Here is a 25493-nt window from a genome sequence, read left to right on the forward strand (position 1 = left end):
CTGCCCCTGCTGGCCCTGCTGCTGCTTGAGAAGAGCATGACACAGCCCAGGAGGAGAGGCCAGAGCATTGCTTGTGGCAACATTCTCTCCCTGTAGCTCTTCTGTAATTATTTCACAGTTTTTATGTTTCTGTGTGATGCAATGCAAATTCCTGGAGGCAGCAGTAGTTGCCACGAAGGACCAATTAGTGGTCATCTCAGGAGAACTCACGTGGTTGTATCCAGTCGTCACGGAGTCACATCCAGGAGTGGTTTATATGATGAGCAGAGATTGTTTTTCCCATTAAGTCTTGCAATACTGGGAAACAGGAATATGATAGAACCTACATAGTAGTTTGAAACCAGATGCTTAGAATTCAGAGTAACTAAATGCACTCTGACAAGTAATCTGGGCAAGCTTTTTAAAGTTACTATAATGCTTACTCTGCAGATTCAAGGACAGATGCCCTCAGTTTGTATAGAGGAGTGGGGTACAGACACATATCATCTTCCTGATTTTTAACTGATTCCCCTTCTCATCCTGAGTGAGATAATTTAACCTTCCCTTGGCTCACTTTTCCCACCTACAAATTATGTACATTGTTGTTTAAGTACCTCAGAGAGATATTTCAAATTTTAATTAGTGTTTGTAAAATGCTTTGGGTTATTTGGATCAAAGTGTGATTTATTATTCAGTAATGTATGTTATTGTGTGGTAGGTGTACACTGCATGTGCTGCAAAGTAGGGTGGAAGCAAATACACTCATTTTCACTTTGTTATCTGTTTATGTAATGTGGGCTGTAAGATTCTCTTTCTTTGGTTTCATTACCAACAAGTTTGATCAAAGATATTTTGATTTTTCACAGCCTTGCCCTTAATAGGTGCCCTTCTAGTGCATTTTCATGTGAAAAAGACCTAACGATATGAAGGGAAGGGACAACTAATAACCTGATATACTAATACTGATGGGACACCTCCACATATTTTTGTTTTATATGGACATGAATGTATGCATATCATATTGGCTAAAGGTCATGCTAGTATGTGAGGTCTGAGTTCTAGGTTGTGATTTTAGGAGAGTATGCCAGTCAGAATCCTGCCCAAAAATGTGGCAAAAAACTCTCCTCCCACATGGCAGGCTTCAGGAACGTGGAGTGCATGGGGAGCCTAGAACTGTGCAGGAATGGGAAATGAACCCTACTAATGAGATTTGCTTTAACTGAGACCTATAAGGAAAGCCCTGCAGAATGGAACAAGCTGGGGATTGTGTCTGTGTTCTCAGAGAGATAATTCTATTGTGTCTATAATTCTCAGAGAGTCACAGTATCCCAGATGAGGATATGAGCTCTGAATCGATCAACTTTGTTTACTTTTTTTTTAATATGAGTAGATTTCTCTTTGAGCTGTTTCAGCTACAGGTATTATTCCTCATGTTGGGAATGACAGAAAGCCAGAAAGCCTTGCTGAAGTTCACTGCAGTACAAGCTCACTCTTCCAAAGGTTTCCTGCCAACAGCATCACTCAGGTCCATCTAATGCACCTTGATTTGTTTTCATCTCTGCCCTGTCCATTTTCAGGTTTATTTCCTGTGGTAATCCTTCTGAGCCCACTCCTTCCTTGTTGGGCAGCCAGCAAAAGAGAGCAAGGGCAAGATGATCCTATGCTTTTAGCTCTTTGAAGGAAAAAAAAAGCTGTTAGAAATGTGCATATTTTAAGGGCAGAATAGGAGATCCAGTTGTGCAAAATGCACAGCACAATCCCTCCTGGAGGGAACAGAAAACAGGCTGCTAAGAGTGAAATGTTCAGGAGAAAACCCAGGGCTTAGGGAAGCTGTGCAAAACCAAGTGGTGGGGTAAAGAGCACTTCAGCTTTGCATGATGCTGTGAGTGGATTTGCCTTCAGTTATGCTGAGGCATCAAACATCAACTTCAGAAAAAGAAAAATAATATCAAACTGGCAGGGTGCAAATATAAACTCTTTATAAGATCAAGTGGAAAGATGATAATATGACAGGCACAGGAAAGCTATGGAGAGGCCACAGAGACTTGAGGTGATGCTTGCTGGGGCTGCAACACCATACCCTCTCCCTCATATTTTAGAGTGTTTAAAGTCTGTAGCAGTATAATTATAGCAAACTAAAACTTAAAGTAACTGCTTTGATTATGAGAAATTAGATCAACTGCACAGTTTTGATAGAATTTTAATTGAATGGGTGGCCTGCATAAAAAGAGAAAAGAAAAAGGACAAAATTACTGGATGGTGTTGACCACAAGATGGATTGGAACTCAAATACAGTTTCTTATATATGAATTTTAATAACTATCAATTTATTGAAGTATATATGTGTAAGTAGGTAAGATGTACCCTCATGTGTCCCACAATACATTTAGAAATATCTGCCTCAACTTTGTAAAACACACAAAACTAAATGATTAACAGTGCTTTGAAACAGAGCTGACACTGGTAAATTAGAGTAGTAATTCACTATGTCTTAAGACTTGAACTCAATTCTTCTACAAAGAGCTAATTCACTGTATGGAGAAAAGGAAGAATCATCTAGGACAGCAGTGAGGTCTGTAATAACCTGTTGTCTCTTTCTTTCCTGTCTCCAAGGTTTCACTTTTCCATGTAACCCTAAAGAGTGGACACAAAAGACATGTATTTGCTTGAAAGGTGAGAAATAAAATATATGTCTTGACTTTAAGTGGCTCCACACAGCACTGGTTCTTGAGTTTGATTTTCTTGCCTGTCTACATACAGCCCTCTCTCAGTTTCTCTGCTATTGTGCTCAGTGTCACTTTTGCTGAAGGAAAGTGGCTGAAATGTCGCTTTAACCAAACATCTTGAGATTTTGGAGACAAGTCCGAAACTGAAAAGAGATTTATTCTCATGGGAACATCCTGTTGTTGGACAAGGAGACGTAAATCACAGCTGGCTTACAAAACTAGTGAGAAAACAGATTTTGTTGTTGCTGTTGTTGCTAAATTGGCGAGAGGGTAGGCTAGGCTCTGTCAGGCTAAGGAATCCAGCTTTACCAGGGCCTGGGCTCCACTGCTCACCTGAATGCATCTGGTAGAAACTCTGCTGCTAGTACCCATCCAATACTAAAGCTGCCATGTGTTTTGGTCTTGCCAGCATCTTCCCAAGGTGTCTTTCACATCGCTCAGTCCCTGCCAGTATTGCATAACAATTCTTATCATTTTTATCAGTGCTTATTTTAAGCTTCTAAATAGTTTTATTTTCCATTGGAGGGGTTTTCCTGTGTGCAGTGAGGAAGCCATTCTGCACATCTTACAGTAGAGCTAATGCTGAGCTGTGGCTGCTGACAACAAGGGCTGATCCCACCAGGACTCATGTGCAGAAATAAGCGTCTGTGTGGCTGCCTGCCTGCCATTTCCCGTTGTTTCAGGGGGTCCAGAGACTGGCCCTGTGAATGGTGTTTACTGTTTTACATGGCTACAAAACTCTAGGAGAGAGTTTGGAATACTAAAGTGGTATAGAAATCTAGGGGTCAAGAGAAGAATCAGAGGGATGCAGAAGATGGCTCTTCCAGAGAGTCAGGGAATACAAAGCACCAGGCAAAGTGAAGCAGGGGAAATGTAAGGTCACTGGTCTGGGGACCAGCTGGGACTGCCAACAGCAGTATGCTGTCCACACAGATCCTATTTACACCTGAGTAGGAACCAGTGGTGGAGGAGACTGGATCTCTGTGTCCTTTGCAGGAGTCAAAAGCTTCATTCTACTGTGGCCAAGACATGGCCAGCTGAGTGGTGGAGTATACCAGATATACACACCAGAGGACAGTGTCCAGTGTCTGTGCCTCTTCTTGGCCCACTCTTCAGTTTATATTATAGCTCTTTCTCTATGCTTTGCCCACTTAAAGCAGTCATTACTCTTTTTTATCTCCTAACAATACAGAAAATTTCACCTCCTTCATTTTATATGGCTCTGTCAGTACCCTCTAATATTTTTGATTTCAAGACCTTTTCCCGAAACTTTTAATTTTCAAGACTCGAAATCTTATTCAGATAGTAATTCAGTCTTCTTTAAAAATCTCTACCTATATATTCACTGCTGTGATCCAGGATATCTCATTCTTCCATCTCTTCCTAAATCTTCCTTTATAGTTCATTTATTTTTAGTTTTACCTATAGCCATTTTCTTCAATAGGAAGTTTTTTATATGCTGGAGAATAATTAGAATGATTTTTTTCCTTTCAGGTTTTAGGAAATTTCTTTTTGTTTTTCCTTCAGAAGATGGTGGATAGATTTGCCATGAGATGATTCTTAGAGAATATGTGAGATTATGCTAACATCATCTGACACCTGTCAAACCAGCCATCTTCCCCCATGTCTCGTGCTAGAAATTGAAGCCCAAAGGTAGGTGTCCTCTGAGGTAGTGGTAATTTCCAGTAAGCAGATTTAGAGGAAAATAAGGCTTTTTTTCTTCTTTCAGGGCTTTCCTGAAGAACTGAAACCATGATATCTTTATTTTTGTAACTCACTGGTAGCAATTCCTCTCATCTACACTTACATACTCATGCATACATACAAATGCACATATGCATATACCTATTTGCAGCAAGAAATAACTGCACTAAAATCTTTAATGATACTGAGGAAGCAGACACCTGTTACTCTGCTCTGGCAGTTTCAGCTGTCGAGTGAATGTGAGTTATTGTGGTGATTTATCATTACTGCTTTAAGCCATATGCTATATTCTGTGCCTATATTTTATATTTATAGCTTCCTGCATTGAATACTTAAATTTTCATCTTATTTTCACAATGGAAGAATTTTTAATGTGAAAAGCACTAACCAAAATTAGTTAATGATTACTTCTTGTCTCATCTTTGATACCTGTTACCTTTTTTTTCAAGTGGTTGACCAAAATTGTACCTATTTCACCTGTATTCAGAAATTTGGGTCACAGGGATAAATAATGTTAAGGTCAGCAGCTGTTGCTAGTTTCCCAGTTTCTTCCGTCTTAGATGTTAAAACAATCTTGTCTGAGGCTGAAGGTCTTTGCCTAAAGTCCCTGAGAAGTGGTGCTGTTGATGATGGAACTCCTGGAGCATGTCCCCTGCCATCAATACCTTCCTAGGACATTCCGCACCTCCCTTGGCTGCTTATTCTCACTCGATCAGAGCAGCTTCTTTCCCTCTTGGCTGCTCTGGAGAAACAGTTTCAGGGGTGGTTCTGCATGCCAGATCAGAAAAATGGGCCAGGCAGAGGAGATGAGAGGTCTGGTGGTAGCACAGCATCCTTACACCAGTCTGGTTTCATGGGTCATGATCTGCAGAAATGAAATGGGCAGCACCTGAAAGAGAGGACTGGGGATTAGCAGCCACAAGCTCTTCCCTACTGGAAAAAATGGCTTCATCACTGAAGGAAACATCAGTAACTACAGAGAAAATAAAAATAAAGTATAAGGTCAAGACCTTTATTAATTAATACTAACTGATCTTGGTAACTGCCTTTTCTGGGCCTTGAGGTCAGTTTAGGGCTGTGCCTAACTTTCTGCCTCTTGTTTTGCACAGAATAACCAACTATTTTGCACTACCTACAGAGTAGTTTCCATTCCTTTTCTCCCCTGGTTAAAATACTTGAATATACAGTAGTAGTTACACAGATGGTTTGGTTCTTGTTGTTTCTATTGGAAGAGTAGAGAGGAGGAGGTAAATAGTGGGTTTGATCTTTAAATTGAACTCTGCAGGATAGGAGATGTTACAGTGCTTGGTTGATGGCAGAGCCTGAAGTGCAGGACAACTCTTTGCTCCTGAAATGCTACCAGCTTTCTTTAGTCCGCCTTCCAAAATAAAACACAAAATTAAAAAAGCTTCCAGCATCAGTAAACTTCCCACTGTTTGAACTGGCAGCTGGCCAGCTCATTTGGACTGTTCTCCCCACTGGTATAAAACACCCATGCAAGGAGGGGAAAAAAGGTGAGGAGGTCCCTATGATGGCATATAAAAGAACGCCTCGCCAATTTTCTTATTTAAACAATATAAGAGGAAATCTTAGACCCAGTGTTTAAAAACAAGCTTACTCACACTCTTTTATAACTCTAATTTTTTTTTTGAGCATTTATCACTTAGAACCATGCAATTGTCCATCTGAGTGAATAAATACACAAAACGCATTCCTCTTTGAAGTTTGAGCTGGGATTCAGGAAAATAGGGAGAAAAAATATCTGTATGCAGCAGTTTTCTGGGATTTTAGTTTCCCTGCTGGACAGCAGAGGCACATGTGTTTGGATTCTCTAGTGTATGTGTTGGGGTTCCATGACTGAATGCATGAATTCCACAGGCAGTGGACTGAGCTGCATTTTCAGCATGGTTTCTGCTCAGTCACTTTATAGGTATTTATGATTTGGTTTTAGAAACATCCAGACTCTGTCCCACATATTCTAGAAATTAAAAAAAAAGAAAGGTCCTGAAGAAGGACTGGCTGCACATAGGATATTTTTTGAATGCTGATTTTTATGCAGAGATTGTTGATAAAAATTAACAATTAAAAAGCATTTGGTATAAGTGATGAAAACATCTACCTGGGAGATTTGCCCAGTGTCAGCCACCTTGAGACTTGAACCTGCGTTACTGTCTGTACATTTCAGTTTGTGTTTCTGGATTTGCACAGGTGAAATGTTGACCTAGAAGAATATGGAACAAACCACTACAGCTTTAAGCTGCAGAGGTTTATAAAAAAAAAAAAAAGGCAGAAACAAAGGCAAGCAGATGGCTAAAGATGAAGGTCACATCAGATTGAGAAGTTTGTCAAAATGTGATGACATAGGTAATCTGTAAACTGTTATTGCACCTAGCTGGAGGTGCTGAAAAACATTTTGAAATTACAAAAAACACTGGAGTCACCAGCACACAGGCAGGAATGATAGCCTGGAGTGGTTCTGCTCTATGGATGAATGCCAGATGTGGAAAGCGACATATCTGGAATTAATGATATTAAACATGCTTTTCTTTTATGCTCAATAATAACTCTATTATGATTGATACAAACCGCAGACACTTTATCTAGTACAAATGGAATCGTCTGTCATTGACTATATTAAATCATCAATTTCTGCATGATGAGAATCGTTTAGGGTAACTAATCATCTGTCTCGTTCTGAAGTCTTTAAGGCTGATCAGATAACGTTTTGAATACTGCCTGAGCAACCATGACAATCTAACCCTTCCATGTAAGGATTGAGAGGGGCCCATTATGCCGTCAAAGCCTGTGGAAATATCACAGCTCTTTCTCTACATAATACCCTGCTGTAAATAAATCACTCTCCACCGCAAACTTTATTGATCACAAGCACTTCCATGCTTGTGTCTAGTGAAGTCTCTACAGAATAAAATGCTGCTTTATATTTTGTCTTGTCAAAATATTAAACGGCTCTGTCAAGCGGAGTCAGGCTAGCAGTGATGGTGTAATTCTGCTGTAGCCCTTCTCATTCCCTCTTTCTATCTCAGCTGCCAAGCTTACAAAGCAGGATTTTTTTTTATAAACTTTCCAATTATAGTCTCGTAAGATTATGAAGCCTTAAGATAAAGTGTCCTAATTTAGAGTGGTAGAGTACTGGAACCACTAGACAAGAGCCTGTTAGATAAAATATTTCTCACAAGAAAAAGATAACCTGGCTTATTTATATACACAACATTAATGGGCAATAGGAGATAGCCTGGAATATCCCTATTATTTTACCAAGTGAGATAGGAGAGAAATATTTGAATTAATTCAAGCTCAAAGCGTTTATTATTCACAGACAAAAAACATCCTTCTTATTACGAGACAAATTTACCAAAGGAGGAAACTGAGAGACTCCAGGTTAGCACAGCGCTTTGCATTTTCATACCCTATCGTTAGTTTGTAATTCTGTAAATAAGATAATGTATCTGTAGTGATACAGAAGCACCGTCAGGGTTTGAGGGGGAGGGAGGAGCGCTACTGCCTCCGACTTCAGCTCACGGTGTGTTTGTCATTGGATGGTCTCACTTCAACACTGCCTAGCCACACACAGCCCTGCTCTTCTTTAACACCCCGTGAATCTCGGGGGGAAAAACCTGGGGTCTTGCCGAGCTTTGCTGAGAACAGCCCGGGCAGATTGTAAGGAGATTTGGGGCTGTCCTTGGGAAGGAGCCGGAGCACTTCCAGGGCTGCTTGACGTTGTAATAGTATTCACTACCTCAGGACTGCGGAATCTTAAGCTCTGTCAAGCATTCCCATATGCTTCCCTCTCCAGGAAAGGCGAATAAGAGCCAAAAGTGATGGCAAAAAATTCTAACCTGTGCTGAAAATAAGGCTGAAACACAGAAACAGGCAGCTGACAGTGACTTCCTGACTTCTGGGCTTCTCAGGGAATCGGAGAAAATCTGGTCTCAAAATCACCATGTTTTATTCCCTTCCCTGTTTGATTTTTCATGCAGGTAGAGTTTCTGTTCAGGGAGCATTAATGTGGAGTTCACAACCAACCTTCTTTCTCTTGGTTGTCCTTTTTTTTTTTCCCTGTGACAAATCAAAATCCACATTAGGTGAGAGAACAGCAGAGAGACCATCTGCAGAGGAAGATGGGCAATTGTGAAAAGAGGTCGAGAAGAGAATAGGGAAGAAGGAGCAGCAGAGGCAGGGGTCAGTGCAAGGACAGAGGCCGTGAGTTGGAGGTGTACCCACTCATCCCACACGTAAGCTCCTTTCACTGAGGCAGCGGGGAGCGATCTCTCTGAAAAGCACCTACCGCAAGGAAGTCCTGACTGCTGTGCCTTACAGATATGACTCAAACAGAGACACTCAGTCTCAAAATGAAAGCAGGCAGAGTGAAGTTACTGATGTGTCGGACACTTGACAGTGAGGGCTCCTGAGCAGCAGAGTGCTGGCTGTCCCCATGAGTGACACATGCACCAAATGCAGTTTCTAAACTGCATATGCAATCACGCCAAACAGTTCTTTTGTGTGATTATGATCAAGGAAATTTACTTCTTAAATTAAGCTAGCCTGAAAGTATTCCAATGACCTAAAGCAGACATGGGCAATCTCTGAGCCCAGTAACTGCAGGAATATTTAGAAGTCCTAAAATGATCTGGCCACTCTCCCTTGTCCTTGCTCTTCCTAGTCTACAAATTGTTCCCCTCCAAAAGGGACTTAAAGACTCCTTTACAAGACTTCAACAACTTCATCTTCTCCTTCTTTATTATCTTTAGTGTTGTCCAATTAGAGGAAAAGTGAGGGGCTTCTTACCTCTGTAATAGCAATAGTTAATGACAATTAATACAGACTGTGAAGAAGCAGTTTAGTCAAAACCTTCATTAAACCTCTTTGAGTAATACAAATTTGTAAAACTATTTTTTTATGAAAAGCTTGCAAAACACAGAAAACTGTGAAATTCAGTGATTATTGCATTAGTAATTACTACTGCTTGAACTAAAGAAAAAGTGAAAGGCATCAGGACTTGAATAATCTGTCCACTTCCAGTGCTTTATTATTTAAAGGAAAAGTATTTTTAAATTACTAAATGAAACACTAGATTGCTCTTTCCCAAAATTTGTGTGTTCATGTTACATCTATCTTCTTCAGAAATTATGTTTACCTGGAATACCATTGCTTGCTTCCTTTGGTTTCTTTATGGGTTTATCTGTTTGCAGACATGCTAAGATAGTTCCACATTGTAGGTAAAAATGCATAACAAGAACCTAAAAAGAAAGTAAGAGCAGTGTTCTAATTATTTAAAATAATCATTTTTATAAGTGTAAAAAGAAGTCCAACAATAAGCAGCAGAGTTTGCATGAAATGGGATAGAACCTTTTCGTTATGCAAATAGAGTTAATATAATTAAGAAAATGCTCTGTGACTGTCTTCAAGTTAGAACTAAGCTGCAGAGCTCAGACACAATGGATAAAAGAAAAGGATAACTCAAAAAAGTAACTATTATTATTAGTGACAAGTCAGCCTGTAGTAACACCAGAGATTACTCTGGTGTCAAAGAACTGCTTTTCATGGCTGAACAACTTCAGGATCAAACACCTGGAACAAGATAAACAGCGTCTTTACTTAAAACATACTTCCATGAAGTAGTTTAACTTTCTTTACTTTTGTGGGCATGGTTAGTAGGAGGAAGAAAGGACTGAGGGGAAGGGAGAGAGAGAGAACAGATCCCCCAAGAGTGGTGTGGCTTGGTCAAAACCTCCAGACCCTGAAAATCTTTGCATACTAACATCTGAAACAGGTGGTCCTGGGCTCATTTTGTAAGCATAAGTTGCTGTGTGTCGACCTTATGCTCCTGAGCCTTCTCAGATGTGTAGCCAGGAGGGATCTGTCTGACTGTGTGTGATTTTTTTATATCTTTCAGCTGAATCACAGGTCTTAATGCAAAATGCACTCAGGGATAGCACAGGGAATTGTGACACTCCCTATAGGACTTTTCCACTAGAAACCAATAAATAGATTACACTGATCTGTGTAGCTTTTTCATCTGTGATTGCTAAAATGTGGATAAAGTCTTCATTTTAATATTTAATAGTAATAATCTTCATTTAATCATCAATACTAGTATAATTTATTGGAAGCCGTATAGACTATTGTGAGTGGAGATTTTCTGTGCTAGTTACTAAGGGCTGGGAATAGGGCAGGCACATAAGAAAATAAAATAGAATTCCCATCAATGGAGTGCAGAAAGCTGGAGATGTAAAGAGAGAAGGGAAGATGCAAATAGCAATAGTGGGTGAGTGCACGGGTATTGCTTCACATTTAATGACTGACTGCGTTAAGGACCCCAGTCATCTCCTCTGGCCAATCATTAACTGCTTGGAAATGTCCTCCCATTAGCTCTTATTGTTAACAACAAGTTACTAATACATATTTAACAGTATTCATTATTTTTTTAACTGCCTCGTAACAGCCTCAGTGAGTGAGCATGAGCAAATGGAAACTGCATCCCCCAAGCTCTGAGAGCCAGAGCAGAGCGACACAGCAGAGCTCCATTTTCCCTGCCTGTGTGTGAGCCCTGCCAAAGCCTGGGCTTTGTTAGAGGAGCCCTCTCTAGTGCCCATGGCCAGGCAGACGCAGCAGAGCCTGGTGTTTTGAAACATGAGCAGCGCAGATTTAAAGTGGTGTTGAGCATACAAACTCACTTTTTGTTTTGTTTTGTTTGTTTGTAACAACAGTAGATAATTATGTTGCAAGTAAATGTCCACAAAGATTTCTGGGGTTCTTGTTCCTTGGGATTGGGGTTTTAAAAATTTTTTCTTCCAAACTGTTCTTTCAGTTGGTCTGTATCATGTTTTTGAAAACAGTAGGAATTTAGAGAAACAAACTACTGGTGTGATATTAAAATGCATTATTTTAAATATAGACAGTAATGAGTTTAAAAGTTATGAGTCCTCAAAATTCTATTAACTCATTTCCAGCTGGATAAACAGAAATGCACAAAACAGACTAACTTGTAGGGAGTAACAGGCCATGAGCCTGAAGGCCTGCCCTGTACGTGTGTGTCACATTGACTGAAAAGATCCCTAGGCAGAATTTGTTATCTGAGGAAGTGAAAGAAGACAATTTATTGCAGTTAGATCCTCAAAAACAGATTCACAATTATCAAATAACAGAATCTGTTAGTTCTGCTGCCTTCAGTAAAATAACAGATCTCCATGGAAATAGGATTACAGGAGAAACCATATTAGATTAAGGTTCATCTGGCTCAATTTCCTGTCTCTGACAATAGCCAGTACTTCAGAGGAGGGTGGCACAAATAGACTATTAAATGCACATAATTTTTCAGTTAAATGTATATAATCTGACTGTAAAATCATCCTGTCTTTCTTCTTCTCCTTACTTCTCCCTTTCACTTTCCTCTTACATATCTTTGCCCCTTTGTCTCCTGAAGTGTGATGGTTTCTACATTTCGGGCTTTACTGGGAAAATAATTGAATGTTTGAACTATCTCTGAGTCATATGACACTGGTTAAATGGTGTTTGGAATATAAAAACTTGGCACAGTGCATTTTTTGAGGCTTGAGCTTTGTCTACTCACTTGGAGTGCTGTTGTGGCAAAAATACCAGCATGCACATGTAGTACTACTATTTCGTATCTGTAGACTAGTAACTCATAAAATCTCACTAAAAATTCCTCTACATTCAGAGAGTCAATAATCTTACACTGAACGAAATCCAGGACAGATAAATAATGCTGAACACATTTCCTGAACACAGCATCTAGTGCTACCTGATAACCTATATCTCAAAACTTCCCTCAAAGTCCCTTTTATATCTGGGCCCTGTTGTTTGGTAGTGACTGATGGTTGTAAACTAATCAGTGTGAGGTGCCAGTGAGGAGGTCAGAAATCTGCTACAGATATTGTTTGCATTGCAAAGATCTGCTTGCCCCAAGTTTGCAGCACAAGTTATGCTGGAAACCAAAACTCCCATTGTTCCCACAGCTCCAGCATACCTCCCCCCCAAGGATATAAAGGTAATATTTGTGTTTTTTACCATAATTATTTTTCTTCAGTGGAAAACCCAAGTGAAACAGACTGTGGCTGGATGTGTAAGTACTTAAGATACACAAAAATGTTCTCACTTTTGGACACTCTTTGAGACCATTTTCTTTGGGATATTTTGGGTTTTATGGGCTGGGTGCAGAAAGGTTTTTTTTTATTGTGGGCTCCTATAGCAAGCATTTGACCCAAAGCATATGGAAGAAGTGCCCCTGTGTTTGCATTGAGACCTCATTGATCAGTAGTTTAACAAAGAACAAAGAGACCATGGTGCACACACTGGGAGCTGTAGTACCACTTGCCCGAGCAGCACACTGGTTAATTGTACGCAGCAGGACATCTTATGTGCTGCCAAAAGATGTTGGAGTAGCTATGAAATAGTGACTTGAAGGGTTAGTAACAAATCAGTATTACCTTCTGGCTTAGGCTGAGGAGAAAGGGCAGCTCCTTATAAATTTTGTTTTGTTCTCCCTAAATAAAACCTCTAGATCCAACAGGGTAATGTTTTGTCTTACCAATGCATCTGTTTCTTTCTTGGTAAATAATATTTTAATTCCATGTGTAGCTAATGTTTTAAAGATAAGTCATTAAAGAAACAAATTTTAATTCTAGATTTCCACAGACTTATTAGGATTATAATGAATTAAAACATAATGAAAAATAGCCTGATTAAGGTTATTAAGAGGTTATATAATCTTTAAGCCATACCTCTGTTGAAAGAGGCTCATGAAAGGAGGAGTGCCTGTCAGCTGAGTCGTCTGCAATTTGATTAAAAGCATGAAAAAAGGTGCAAATACTTCTCCACCTGGAAGGATAAAAAGACAAAGATTTACTGTCACTGAATGTGCCAAAAAGTCCTTGTCTTCTGTGCCGCTCAGTCTTGAGAATGTCCAATTCATTTTTCATGTCCAGCTACAAATAAAATAGGGAGAAATTACTGTGATTTCTCCAGATGTTTGAATATTAGCAAATGTTTGGAATGAAAGCTATTAACATGTCAGAAATGAGAGGCTTTTAAAATGGAAAACAGGAAGCTGGTTATTGTCTGATAGATTTTTCCTGGATCCTTATATTGTGCTGAAGCAATGGGAAATTAGTGAAAATCCACTAAACCAGTCATTCTGCTGTGCATGCAGAAATCCAGAATTCCTTATCAAGCCTTATAATACCTCATCCATGTATTAGAGCTTGCCAAATAAACTAACAGTAACATCAGTCCTGCAGCTGTTTTCAGGAGGCCAGAGCTCCCTGAACCTGAAACTTTGACTGCTGACAACAAGTTGCTTGAAGCAGCAATGTTATTGAGAAGCCACCTTCCCTGTAGCATCCCTGCTCCTGCTGCCACCTCCAGCTTGGTGCCTCCATCTGCCTGGCTGTACCGTGGGGCAGCAGTGCCAGCAGGCTCTGTCCACGAGGTCCAGGATGCTGCTGATTTCTCATCAAACACCCTGTGCTGCAGGGACTCTTCCCTCCAAGTACTGCAGACAGCCCTGGCTGTGAGTTTGACAGGCGTGCACTTGCCTATGTTTATAATGAAGATGCTATCGGCAGGCCCTCCACGGGTTGGGTAAGGTGATTTCCTTAGCCAGAGATTTACAAGATTGTGCATGAAAGCCTTCTCAGCTTTTTCAGTATTTATTTTAGATGATGCCACAATGCAGCCATTGCCAATATTCAGCTTTGGGAAAGGTTCCTGAAATATTTTTAGCCTCTGTCTCCTTTCTCTGCACTTATAAATATTCTTGATAAAGTACTAAAAGAACTAATTATTTACTGGACCCCATACACTGCCAAATCTATCTTTCTCTGTTTACAGTTGCTTATCTAATTTTGTATTTCCTACTGTAGGCCACCAATTGCAGGAGTTGCATGTTGTGAGATACAGATACAATGCATTCCCTCAAGGGACAGAGTACAAAAGTAAGTTGCTTACTTTTTTACTCCTTTTCTGAACTATTTTCTTCTGTAAATAATCACTATTGTAGCAGTTCACTCTTTCCCTTTGTATTTGTAGCTGTGCCTGATGTTTACTGAAGCTGAAATGCAAACACAGTATTCATACCTCTTCCTAAAGTCTTCATGCATTTGAATATCCTAGTATCCTAGCACTTAGTTGGCCTAGAATATCAGACCATGATTCAATGTGTTTTTAATGCTGATTTTTCAGTGTACTTCCAAAAAAGCTAACTACCTTTTACCCACATTAATGTAAGATGTGGAGGCAGGAGACAGAGAAGCTGCCATAACAGAAGAGCTGACCAGTGCATGTGACTTAAATGCAATATCTTATACCTTATGCACTGTAGGTAAATCATTTATAGTTGTGCTTGGCCAGTTGTGCAACATCTTATCTGAAGGAGAAAAATTACCTTCTGACTCCCACAGAGTATCATTTTCTGCCCTAATGCATGAGAAAACTCTGCTGCTCTTTGCTTAAAGAAATAATTTTTTTCTTCCAATCTTCTACTTTACTCAATTGGAATTAAGTATTTTCTGGAGTGCCCAGCAGTTCAAAGGTGCACTTCTACCTGGCCTTGGATCTGGCACTTCCAGTGCACTTTCACTTTCTGTGTAATTGCAGCACTTTACCTTGTTTATGAAAATATTGTTTGCTTTTATCTACCAAGGGTGGCATCCAGGAATGCTTCATTTATGCTTTAAACACCAGAGAGACTTAGAAATGCTAAAGATGAGAGTACACTTTATTGTAAGCATGACAGTAGCAAGTTAAAAAACTTTTTCATCTTTAGCCCTCAATAGTGGCATGCTGCTCTAGCTATAGGAAAGGCTGTGCAGGGGTAGGGAGCCGTGATGTTCCAGCTGTGCTCCTGTAACTCGGATATTTGCAGCTGAGATAACTAGTCCTCTCAGCTACTCTGTGCTGCAGGAAAAACAGTCAAGATAGCTTCTGTCTAGGCACCATGACTGACTGCTATGGATTGATCACATAACATTTTTTTTAGCAGCATTATTCACATGAATTACTAACTTCAACCATGAAGCCATGCAGGGGATTGCAGAAGTCTGTTATCTCACATAATAAATTAGGTTTAGTAAACCAAGCCTTAAAATAACTGTCTCATTTGAAACTCAGGTTTACAGGTCATATTTTTTTACAAATTAACCTGAAAAAACTTCTGGCATAAGTAATGTTGAGAATGATGTACATTTCCCTTGCTATGGGCTAAATCTTCCATCCAGCCAACTGTGCCTCTGAGGGATGTGTATGCAGATGTAAAGCAGAAATGCCTTGCACCCACAACTCCTGGCCTGGTATCTGTGTGCTCTGCAAAGGCATGGTGCTTGGAGAGGGGGCATGTGCTGTCATGGAGCATCCCAGGGTTTTTGCCTCTCCATCTCCCCTGGCTGGGTGAAGGGTGTAGATACAGACACTGCCTTCATCCTCAACAGCTTTGAAGTGATGCAAATCCGGAGTGTAACTAAGCTGTCTTTGTTTTCTTCCAGCTGATGGGTTTGCTCTGAATGCATCAGTCCAGAGAGATCTGTAGAGGAGAATGAAGGCAGGGACTTGTGCACATCTGAAGCTGCTGTCTCCAAATGGCCTTTGGGTCCAGCCAGAACAGCACATTCATGGTAGGTCCTGGATTTCAGAGTTTTGTTCTACAAAAGAAACAAACACAAAGCATTATAGATAGTGTTAGACACAGAGTGACATTAAAAAGCTCTCCACCTGCAGTCTAGTTAACACACTTAGTGTCATACCATTATGCTTCTTGTTAAGAGTATTTAAAAGCCTGAGGGACTCAGCACTTCTGTTTCCTCACATAGGAAAGCACTCAGAAGAAAAATGGCAAGGTATTTTGTTTAGTATGAGGCCAAACCTCCTTAATTCTAATATCAAAGGACCAGATACCCCTTGTGTGAAAGAATTTAATTTTGTTGTCCTGCTTGTGCAGAATGTATTTGCTCAGGCTACCAACAAGGTAATCTCTTTGGGTTTTGGTTTGCATTTTGTTAAGACCTGAATCAAGACCACCAACTTCCTTTACTCAGGCAAGCAAGGACGGATGCCTTCATAACTGTACTGGTTGAAAAAACATTAGACTTGGAGCAGTATTTAAAAAAAACCTGTTTGAGGTGATCTCCCATTAAACACAGGCATGTTGATAAAATTGCAAATGCAGAATCTGACTTCGTTGGTTTCAGGAATGTTTCTAGGAAAGCCAACTCAGCTTGTCTCTTTCTAACCTAAAATTGGACCTGAATGATAATATTGTGATTTTCCTGTTATATAATAGTGACATAAAAGTGTGACAGAAAGTGACATAGACACATAAAGAAAGCCCTTTTTTTGTCCTAATCTACCACAATGTGTTATGTCAACCAAAAAAATGTATTTTAACTAAATTTCTGGGGAATAAAAATCTCCTTGGAAAATAAAGCCAGGATATAGCCATGAGAGAAAGACACAAGAAAGGACTAAAGGCTGTTTCAGTGAAGGAGAATAATGAAAAGAAAAAGCAATGTGAACCTATAGAGGGTTAATGTATGCGTGTATATACATGTGGGTGGATTTTCAGACTTCATAGCAGAAATTGGTTTATTTTCCCTGTACTTTAGTTAAGGAAACTGCATGTGATACTTGTAAGTACCAAAAAAAAAAAGACAAAAAAAAAAAAGACAGTAAAAAAACATCAAATATTTCAGAAAATTCAAGATCAAAAAAAGAGCAAGGAAACTGGTAAAATTTAACAAATTTTGCTGAGTGGTCAGGATAATGGTTCAGTGTTGACAAATGTAACATAAGAAGGAATAATTTAAGCCATCCAAATACATCATTATTGTCACTCAAGAGGAGACCTGTGCCTTCTACTGGATGGTTCAATGAAAGTCTCTGCTCTGTATAGAGTAAGGGTCAAAGAAGCAAGCAAACTGTTAGGATACAAAAGGATTGGGAGAGAAATAATGCCCAAAATCTTATAATGTCATTAAATAAATCAGTGGTATGCCCTGACCTGGAGTACTATATTCAGTTGTGGTTATCCTGCCTTGAAGAGAATGTATCATAAATAAATGAAGTATAGAGATGAGCACTGTAATTGATTAGAAGCATGAAAAGCCCTTCATTTCAAGACAAATTAAAAAGTTTCAGTTTTTTTTAAATGAGAGTGAAGATGAACTATATGACTATATGGGCCACTAATAATAATGGGTACACAGTGTATAGAAGAGGTTATTTATTTAATAAGACAAGAAGTTAAGAAGAAGTGAGATGAAGTTAGTAATTATTTCAATACATAATTTTTCTCTGGAGGTCAGTGCAACTTGGTGGCGAAGACTTCAGCTGAATGCAGACTTCAGTTAGCTATGTTTTTAAATAAATACATCACCTATCCTGCAGCACACAAGATTTAAGAGCTTTTTTGAGTTACAGACTACCCTAAGGGTGAACATTAGCCAAATTATAAGTACAGTTACGAAGAAACATTTCCTATAGGCAGGTTATTTCATAAATGCTTAGCTGCAAGGTTTCTGACCTGAAACACATCTGGAACAGGCCACTGTCACAGAGCATATCTGAGGAGATGGACCACAGCTCTGATCCAGTGTGTCAATTCCTATGTTGAATCAATGATACAGAGATGAAAGGTTCGATATCCTATTATCAGTCTCTTGAACCATCAAATTCTCCTCCTCTTCCCCATTCAGCTATTGATTAAATTAAATGCAGCAAGGTAAATGGGGACAGGAAAGAAATTCCTTATCTTAGCAGAGCTCTTTGTCTATGTGCTTTAGTCTGCATTATAAGGAGATGGTAACCTCAAACCACTGAGCAATCTGTATACTAGATTTTTTCACAGCAGCTTTTCCACACAAGCATCCCACTATTTGGTTATGTTTTTAAGGCCACTTAATTTTTTATTATTTTTACATGTATAAGTATGCATCTTGTGCTCATTACATGCTGCAGTTCTGGAGCAAAATGAGTTACAAAGAGACTGTGAAGGACAAGCCCCCACCATTCATCTGTATACATGTGCCATGCTGACTGCTGTATGTTTTGGAAAGATCCTCTGTAGAGTCACCAATCTAAAGAAATAATGAGCTTAAAGCAGTGGAACCTCTGAAAACAGTTGGCAGTTAGATAATGATGGATATGCTACAGAATCCAGAGATCTTGGTGCTGGAGGATGAATGATGCATATAATGAAAAGGAGACTGAAGCCCATCACCTTCCCTGTTAGTATAAACACGTAAAATGCAATTCACTGTGATGATGGTGGTGGTGCATTGCATAATAAATTATGTGTCTGGATCATAAAGGCAATATTTTATGATAGAAAAGTTTAATAGAAAATGCATGTAAATGAGTGTAACTTTCCAAATGATGCTTTTTGACTGGAGTCTAAGAGGAGAAAATAATTTCTTCTCCAGCACATTTGCAAGTTGAGCTGAAAAATGTCTGTGAGTTCCGCTTTCCAATCTCACTTACATTTTCACACATAGAGGGATAATAGATTAGTTAAGAGTTGTGTTTTATTACTGTAAAACGGCTCAACATTGTGCAAAATTTTTGAAAGTGCTGAGTGAAAGTTAGTGGTGAGGAAAAGGTGGTGGAAATTGCTGATTAATAGAGGAGCAGGACCCCACCAAATCCTATTCCACGTTTTCTAGGGCTTTGCATGGGTTTAAAATTAACCTGAGGGGCTGTAAATGAAGATTGTGCTAGCAGAGAAGATTTAGTAAGCAGAGAGCTCAAGTGGGGAGGAAAAAAAACCCCAGCCAGATAAATAAAGCAAATGCTGGACAGTAAGACACTGGTGAGAGACAGGAGTGCTCTTGTGTTCCCCACGGTCTGCAGAGGTGCAGCCAGGCTTTAACAACAGTCTCAGGCTCCTGGGGGGATTCCCAGGTTTGTCTGTGCAGGACCAGGAGCAGCACTTGGATAATCCTGGTTGGGTCTCTTCCAGCTCTTCTTAAGGACCTCCTCTTCTCGAGATGAGTATGAGAATTTTGAGATGCGTTCAGACAGGAATGTCATTATTTACCTAGGCTAAATTACTAATAAAAAAGGGAGTGGGATATTTTGGTGAGGGTACAGGGTTGGGTTGGGGCTTTTTTTTCATGGTGTTGGCTACACTTTGAGTGAGTTCATAGTGTTTGGGGTTTTATAATAATTTGAGTGAAATCTACTTTATTTTATATATTTATGTATTAAAAATATATATACATGCACAAAAAACCTGTCTGTGAGGAACTTTTGCAAAAAAAATTTTAATATTTCAACAAAAAATTGTGATTTACTGCAGAAAAGTAAAATTCAATAAAAATTTCTAACATAAATTCTAAGTAAAATTTATACATTGTAGACAGCTGAAATACTGATTAAAAGCACCAACTTGACATTTTTGAAACATAGCAGCCTAAATCATTGTTTTGTTTTGACATTTTGATGCAAAAAGTAGATATTTTTGTGTGACATTTCCAAAGCAAGTTGGGATTTTTTTGGTAACTATCCTGTAGAAATGTTTTATGATTCAACAAGCAAATGTCAAACTTTTAGAATTCCCATGTAACATGAATTCCATTGGCTGATCAGCTCTTTTTCATGCCCTTTGAAGAAGAGTTGAGCATACCAGCGTAATAGAAGTCTGTATTTCCACACAAGAAGTTTCAGTTCAAATTTGAATTCTAACAGTCTCACATAATTATCCTTTTTGGAAAATTCTGTTGAGAAATAGTGGGTGTAATATTTTGTCACTTTGAGATTTTTTGAGGTAACAGCAAATCAGAGGGGAAATGTATAAAAATCATATTTCAAGAGGATTTTAGGAAATTATTTCATTACCTGAAACTGGAAATAATTGTCTTTATTTAGTCAAACACTATACTGCCCCTACCTAGTCACAAGGTAAATAAATCATCACAAAATGATTTTATCTTTGTGTCAGCAAAGCATCATTCATTTCTGGCTAGTGGGTAGGTGTCCCAGATGTGGAAGATGTGTAGGGCTCTCTTGGCTGATGCCAGTCTTGTTACTAAATGCCAGCACTGAAGCCCTGGTTTTCTAGAACTGTACATAGGTCATATTAAACAGCTATAAACAACAGAAAAACACCACATTTTTGCAAAAAGGATGGGTTGCCCATTTGTAAATCTTCCTAGGCAGAGTTGGGTAATAAAGCAATCTATACCTTTAAGGATGTGAACAGAGCAGAACGTGCTGCTTAATCCTGGGATCTCCCAGGGCTGGGTCAGGAGTTAGACTTTGGTTCTAGTAATAACAAGGACCTATGCAAAACTGGACCCTGAATCCTCAGCCATTAGCAATTGCTGACCTGAGAAGGAACTTCATTGTCTAAACTGAATCACTCCAACACAGATTTTGGGGTTTCATTCATTTCTTCTGTACAGTCACCTAAATTCACATAAATTAATGGAAAAAAAATAAGAAGAAATCTTAATATGAATGTTTATTTGTCAAAGAGAAGCAAAAATAAATCACTTTTCCAGTTTTATTTTCTGATATTCTTACCAGAGTTTGAATTCTCTTTTTTTGTTTTGTCTCAAGATCCACAATATATTTATTGAAAAAAAAATATAAGAACCAACATGAGACAACAACTCCCCTAGTAACATAAAAAGTAGTACAGCTGTGCTCTGCTGAAATGGTTAATAAGAAAAGGAAAAAAAGAAATTAGACCCTTTATTCTAGAGAGCATGCATTTATGCAAAGAGGATGTTTAGCTGGGGGTGAAGAGATGAGGACTTGGCCAGTTATGAACTTGTAGAATAATCATGGGAAAAATGATGAAGTGTTTATAGTGGTATAGTAATGACATACATAAAGCAAATGTGTTATGATTAGATCAAATTGCAAAGAGAAATGAGTAAATGTTGAGAACAATGTCGTGTTCAATGTGTAAACAACACATCTCTCTCCTTATCTGGGGTTGTTATAAGCAAGCAAGAGTTAAAAATACAAGAGCAATTTTTAGAGGCAACCTCATGACTGGCAATCAGTGCTAATAAGATTCTTTTCCTCTTGCAAGATTCACAGAAAGCCCTCAATCCATGCCGAGCACATTCAAAGGCAAGGGACTAAGCGCTCCCCTTACAGGTTCATTATCATTCGCAGGTTATCCCAAGCCAAGTGAATCAGGAAAGCAAATGAATTAGTGAGAATTAAGGAGCCTCTGTGGTCTGAACCCTCTCCAAATCTCAGCTAAGATGAAAGGTAGACGCTGATGTCTTGTGTCCCAGGGTTTTCAGAATTGGAGCCCCAGTGCCGAGCCGCTTCCTCCAGAGCCTTGCAGAAATGTGCAGGCAGTTAATGTTGCCTAACGTCTCCTGACCGTGGGTTCAGCCATGTGGGAAAAGTTTTACGAGGCTGCAAAAACCAAACCCCCTTTCACTCACAATTAATTACAGGAGAGTTGTTATAGCACCTCGCTGTCAATGAGTCCAGTGAAAGCACACATTCCTCTCATCTCGCTCAGCAATAATCAAAGATACTCAGGTAATGTCTTAGTGCCTAATAATATCAAATGGGGTAGTTAAAAGACAGATCTAAAGCACATTGAACCACTAACACTACTGTTTCATTGGAAGCAAATACCTAAATGATAGGATTTGTACATGACATGAATTCATGACATGAATTGGGATCTCCAGTGTTTACCTTCCCTATTTTCATCTGTCTGAAACGATGCAGCACCTGACAATCTTTTAATCATATACTTGTTTATTGTTGTTATAATACAGTGATTTTCTGAGGGAAGCTATGGCCTTAAAGTACAATAGGTTGGAAAGATTTGAAAGGAAAGCAGTTTGTTTTCATTAAATACTTGTTACTGCTAATTATATTTGATGATTATAAATAATGCCGTTTAATTAAATAAGCATGTCACCTAGAAAAATATTTGTTTTCCAAAGGATAACAGTATACCCTTGCACTTGCAAGTAGGGGGTGGAAATACTAAGTGAAAAATGTGCAGATGTATTTGTTTGTGTGTCTGTGTGTGTTTGCACATGGGTATAAACAAAACAGTATTGGTTTGAGGAGACTAGATGTTTGGTAAAAAAAGTTAATCTATTCAAAATAATTTTTTCCAATTCCGATAATGAAATTATATTTAAAGGGCTATATTGCATCATATCAGATGAGATCTTTATGTGTGTTTCAAATTATTTAACGTAAGTAATTATCTACAATAAAATGACATTTGTCAAATGACATTAACCAGTGTTTTCACAGCCTAGGTTTATATCAATGTTCTCATCAGATATATTTCTCTGCCATGATTTTTAATGCCAGCTGTTTCATGAATGTGAAGAGTTCAGTATGAAATTACATGTTTGTCATAATAAATGTATGGGTTTAATTTTATTTTTTTTTTTGCAAGTGATATTTTTTCAAGGTTAGTTTCAAGGAAATTAATAGAAAATGAAGGCTAATAACTCTGCATGTAACAGAAGTCTTGAATTCATGTACCAATGTACATAATTGTTCCTTTAAACAATCATGTTGGAAAATTTTCTGGTTTTTACTTCCCCTCTTCATATAATTCCTGACTCATGACCTCCTATCTACCAGTCAGGCTTGATGTGCATGACTGTATCTCATTTATAATAATCATGATCTTTACAGAGAGATCGATTAAAATATTATGGTTCTTTAAAAATCAGAATGCATATCAAACGAAGCCTCACTTATAAAACTGAGAAAGAGCCCAGACTTTTCCAGTCTCCTCAGTGTGAATAAGATGTTGTAAAAATCTCTTAATATTCAAAGACAGTTAATCATTAAAGAGGCAAATATGTTAATATGGTTTTATCACAATTGAAAATGCTGTTAGTGGTTCTATGGATTACACTGTTCTATATACACTACATTTACCACAGTTAACAAAATGAGTCCCTGTCCTGAAATTTTTGGGTTTTCTCAAAAATCACCCCCTCTAAAATAATTTGTGGTATAAATAAAAAGCTAATGTAATTTAAATAATTGTTTTCTTTTTGGTATACATTTTTGTTTGTATAAAAAGTATTTTAGAAACTAAAGAATATTTTAATTCCTTCCCTTTTTGCTGAATGGAAAAAATAACCAACGTTGTTTAAATTGAGGTTGAAAATATCTAGAGGCTTCAATATTGGACAATTTATTTTCCTTGTAGCTATAATTAAACATTTTTTTGGAAAGGTGGGAGGGCTTTCTTGTAGTTATAATTAAATCTTTTTTTGAGGGGGGTAAGGGGGCTTGGAGGAAGGAGGAGGAGGACGGTGTTAGGAATCCTAGCCACTATACTGCTTGCAAAGAAAATGCTCTAAGACTTAAAGGAAAGATAAAGGTGAACTGCAGGATAGTGTTAAAATTCAACAAATTTCATTCTTAGTTATTTAACACTGCAGTGCTGTTCATTTCCTAGTATCTTTCTTATTTTCACCAAGGTTCGTGCATTTGTACGCGGAATTTGTACATTTTTCTGTTTTTTAAATTAGATGAAAGAAATATTTCAATTGATATAATTCTACCCACTCTCTTCCTAACCACTGTATCATGAGAGGATTTTATTAATTGCATTTTTTAATAGTGCTCTTGTTTTTAATCAGTTTCCTCTGGGTTAGCTTATGTATCGCTTTTAGTAAATTCTATTTATGTTATCCAAAGAATTAAAGATAGCAGATGCAGGTAAAATCCTTTTGAAAAAGGCTTGAGCATTAGAAAGAAGAAGAAAAAAAAAAACAACAAAAAACAACAAAACCAAACCAAAACAAAAAAACAATTAGAACAATCTCCCAGCCAGTATCAGCCTAGAAAGAAGCGAAGCACACACAATACCCTTAAGTGTGTGTGGGAAGGGCTTCATAATAGCAATATTATTTAAAATGGTGTGGGGCTGCGGCAGCCTGCAGCAGCAGCAGCTCCAGCCAGCGAGGCTGCGGGCCCTGCCCTTGTGCTGGCCACGAATGACCACTGAAATCCCAGAGGCACTCTTGAATTTCTGCATTCTCATTTCATCAGCCGCAAAATATCTGTCACTCACGTCCCACACTGGGCAAAGTGACACCTGCCAGTCTCAAGAACAAGGACAAATTAATGTTCCTCCACCAACTGTGTCTCAGGAACGAGTGGCGAGCGGCAGCGCGGGCAATCAACAGCTCGAGTACATTGTTAAAGTTTGCAATGCATTGCTGGGGGTTCCTTTCAGACAAGGTAATTTGCAGCAGCTGTTGTCGGTTTGTGCTGTTATTGAACATGTGTTCTGCTGATATCCCTCCTAATTAATCTTTTAAAAATATTTGCAAAATACGTGTAAAATTGCATTGCTGAGGTTTCATGAAGCTGCGAAACAAGGTGGCTCATTTTAAACAATGCTTGGGAGAGACAGTGCGGCAGCTGCCAGACAAATGTGTAAGCCAGGCGCTCACCTTATCCACTCCATCTTCCTAGAAATCACTCAGAAATATTTTGGATAGTAGGTATAAAATCCTCAAAAAACCGAAAACAACAAAAACCATTTTTGATGTCTGTCATCATGTCACATCATGTTATGCGATATTGTATCTGCTTGTGATGAGATGCAACATGACAGGATGTAATGCAATGTAACGTATAAAAAAATGTAAATAATCCACTTTTGGGGATTAGATATCTGCTGTCAATTCCTATAGCAGGAACCTGAACTGAATTTATTGAGGCGGATGGGAGCTCAGCAAACACCAAACTGTGCAGTGGTGTTTGCAAACCAGCACACATCACAGTTCACTGCCTCTCCCAATTACTTTTGGATAGTTTGGCTCTTATAGGACTGTATTCTGATGTTACATAGAAGTTCTTGTGGTGAACTGAGTCTTATGACTCAATAATTTCGTTAATTCTCACTGCCTACAGCAATCACTCCAATGATGACTCGCCATGAGTAGCTGTTTGTACAGTTTAAAAAATTCTTGTTGGAAATTGCTGTAGTGTTTTTCACTACACTGCTGTGTGAACAGAAAATCATGTAGTACTTGGGACATAACTGGGGGGAAAAACCAGTGCTTTGGGCCAAATAAGAGACTGCTC

General features: G+C 38.7%; 2 long non-coding RNA genes across 3 annotated transcripts in view; one reads left to right on the top strand and one right to left on the bottom strand.

The window, feature by feature from the left end:
• The window catches only part of LOC148223210 (uncharacterized), an 81364-nt gene that overhangs the window by 8974 nt on the left and 46897 nt on the right, over nucleotides 1–25493 (top strand). The window contains exons 2-3 of one of the 2 annotated variants that reach the window (XR_015804888.1): nucleotides 14312–14383; nucleotides 15929–16057. This is a non-coding gene — a long non-coding RNA (uncharacterized LOC148223210). Of the gene's footprint in view, nucleotides 1–12501; nucleotides 14384–15928; nucleotides 16058–25493 lie in introns of those variants that run through there. The other variant, XR_015804889.1, reaches the window with a different exon arrangement.
• LOC148223211 (uncharacterized) overlaps nucleotides 15262–25493 on the bottom strand; it is a 39228-nt gene continuing 28996 nt past the window's right edge. Inside the window, exon 3 of the long non-coding RNA XR_015804890.1 lies at nucleotides 15262–16084. This is a non-coding gene — a long non-coding RNA (uncharacterized LOC148223211). The remainder of the gene's footprint in view (nucleotides 16085–25493) is intronic.

This window comes from Sturnus vulgaris, chromosome 7 (genome assembly GCF_052056855.1).
Source record: "Sturnus vulgaris isolate bStuVul1 chromosome 7, bStuVul1.hap1, whole genome shotgun sequence".
NCBI lineage: Eukaryota > Metazoa > Chordata > Aves > Passeriformes > Sturnidae > Sturnus > Sturnus vulgaris.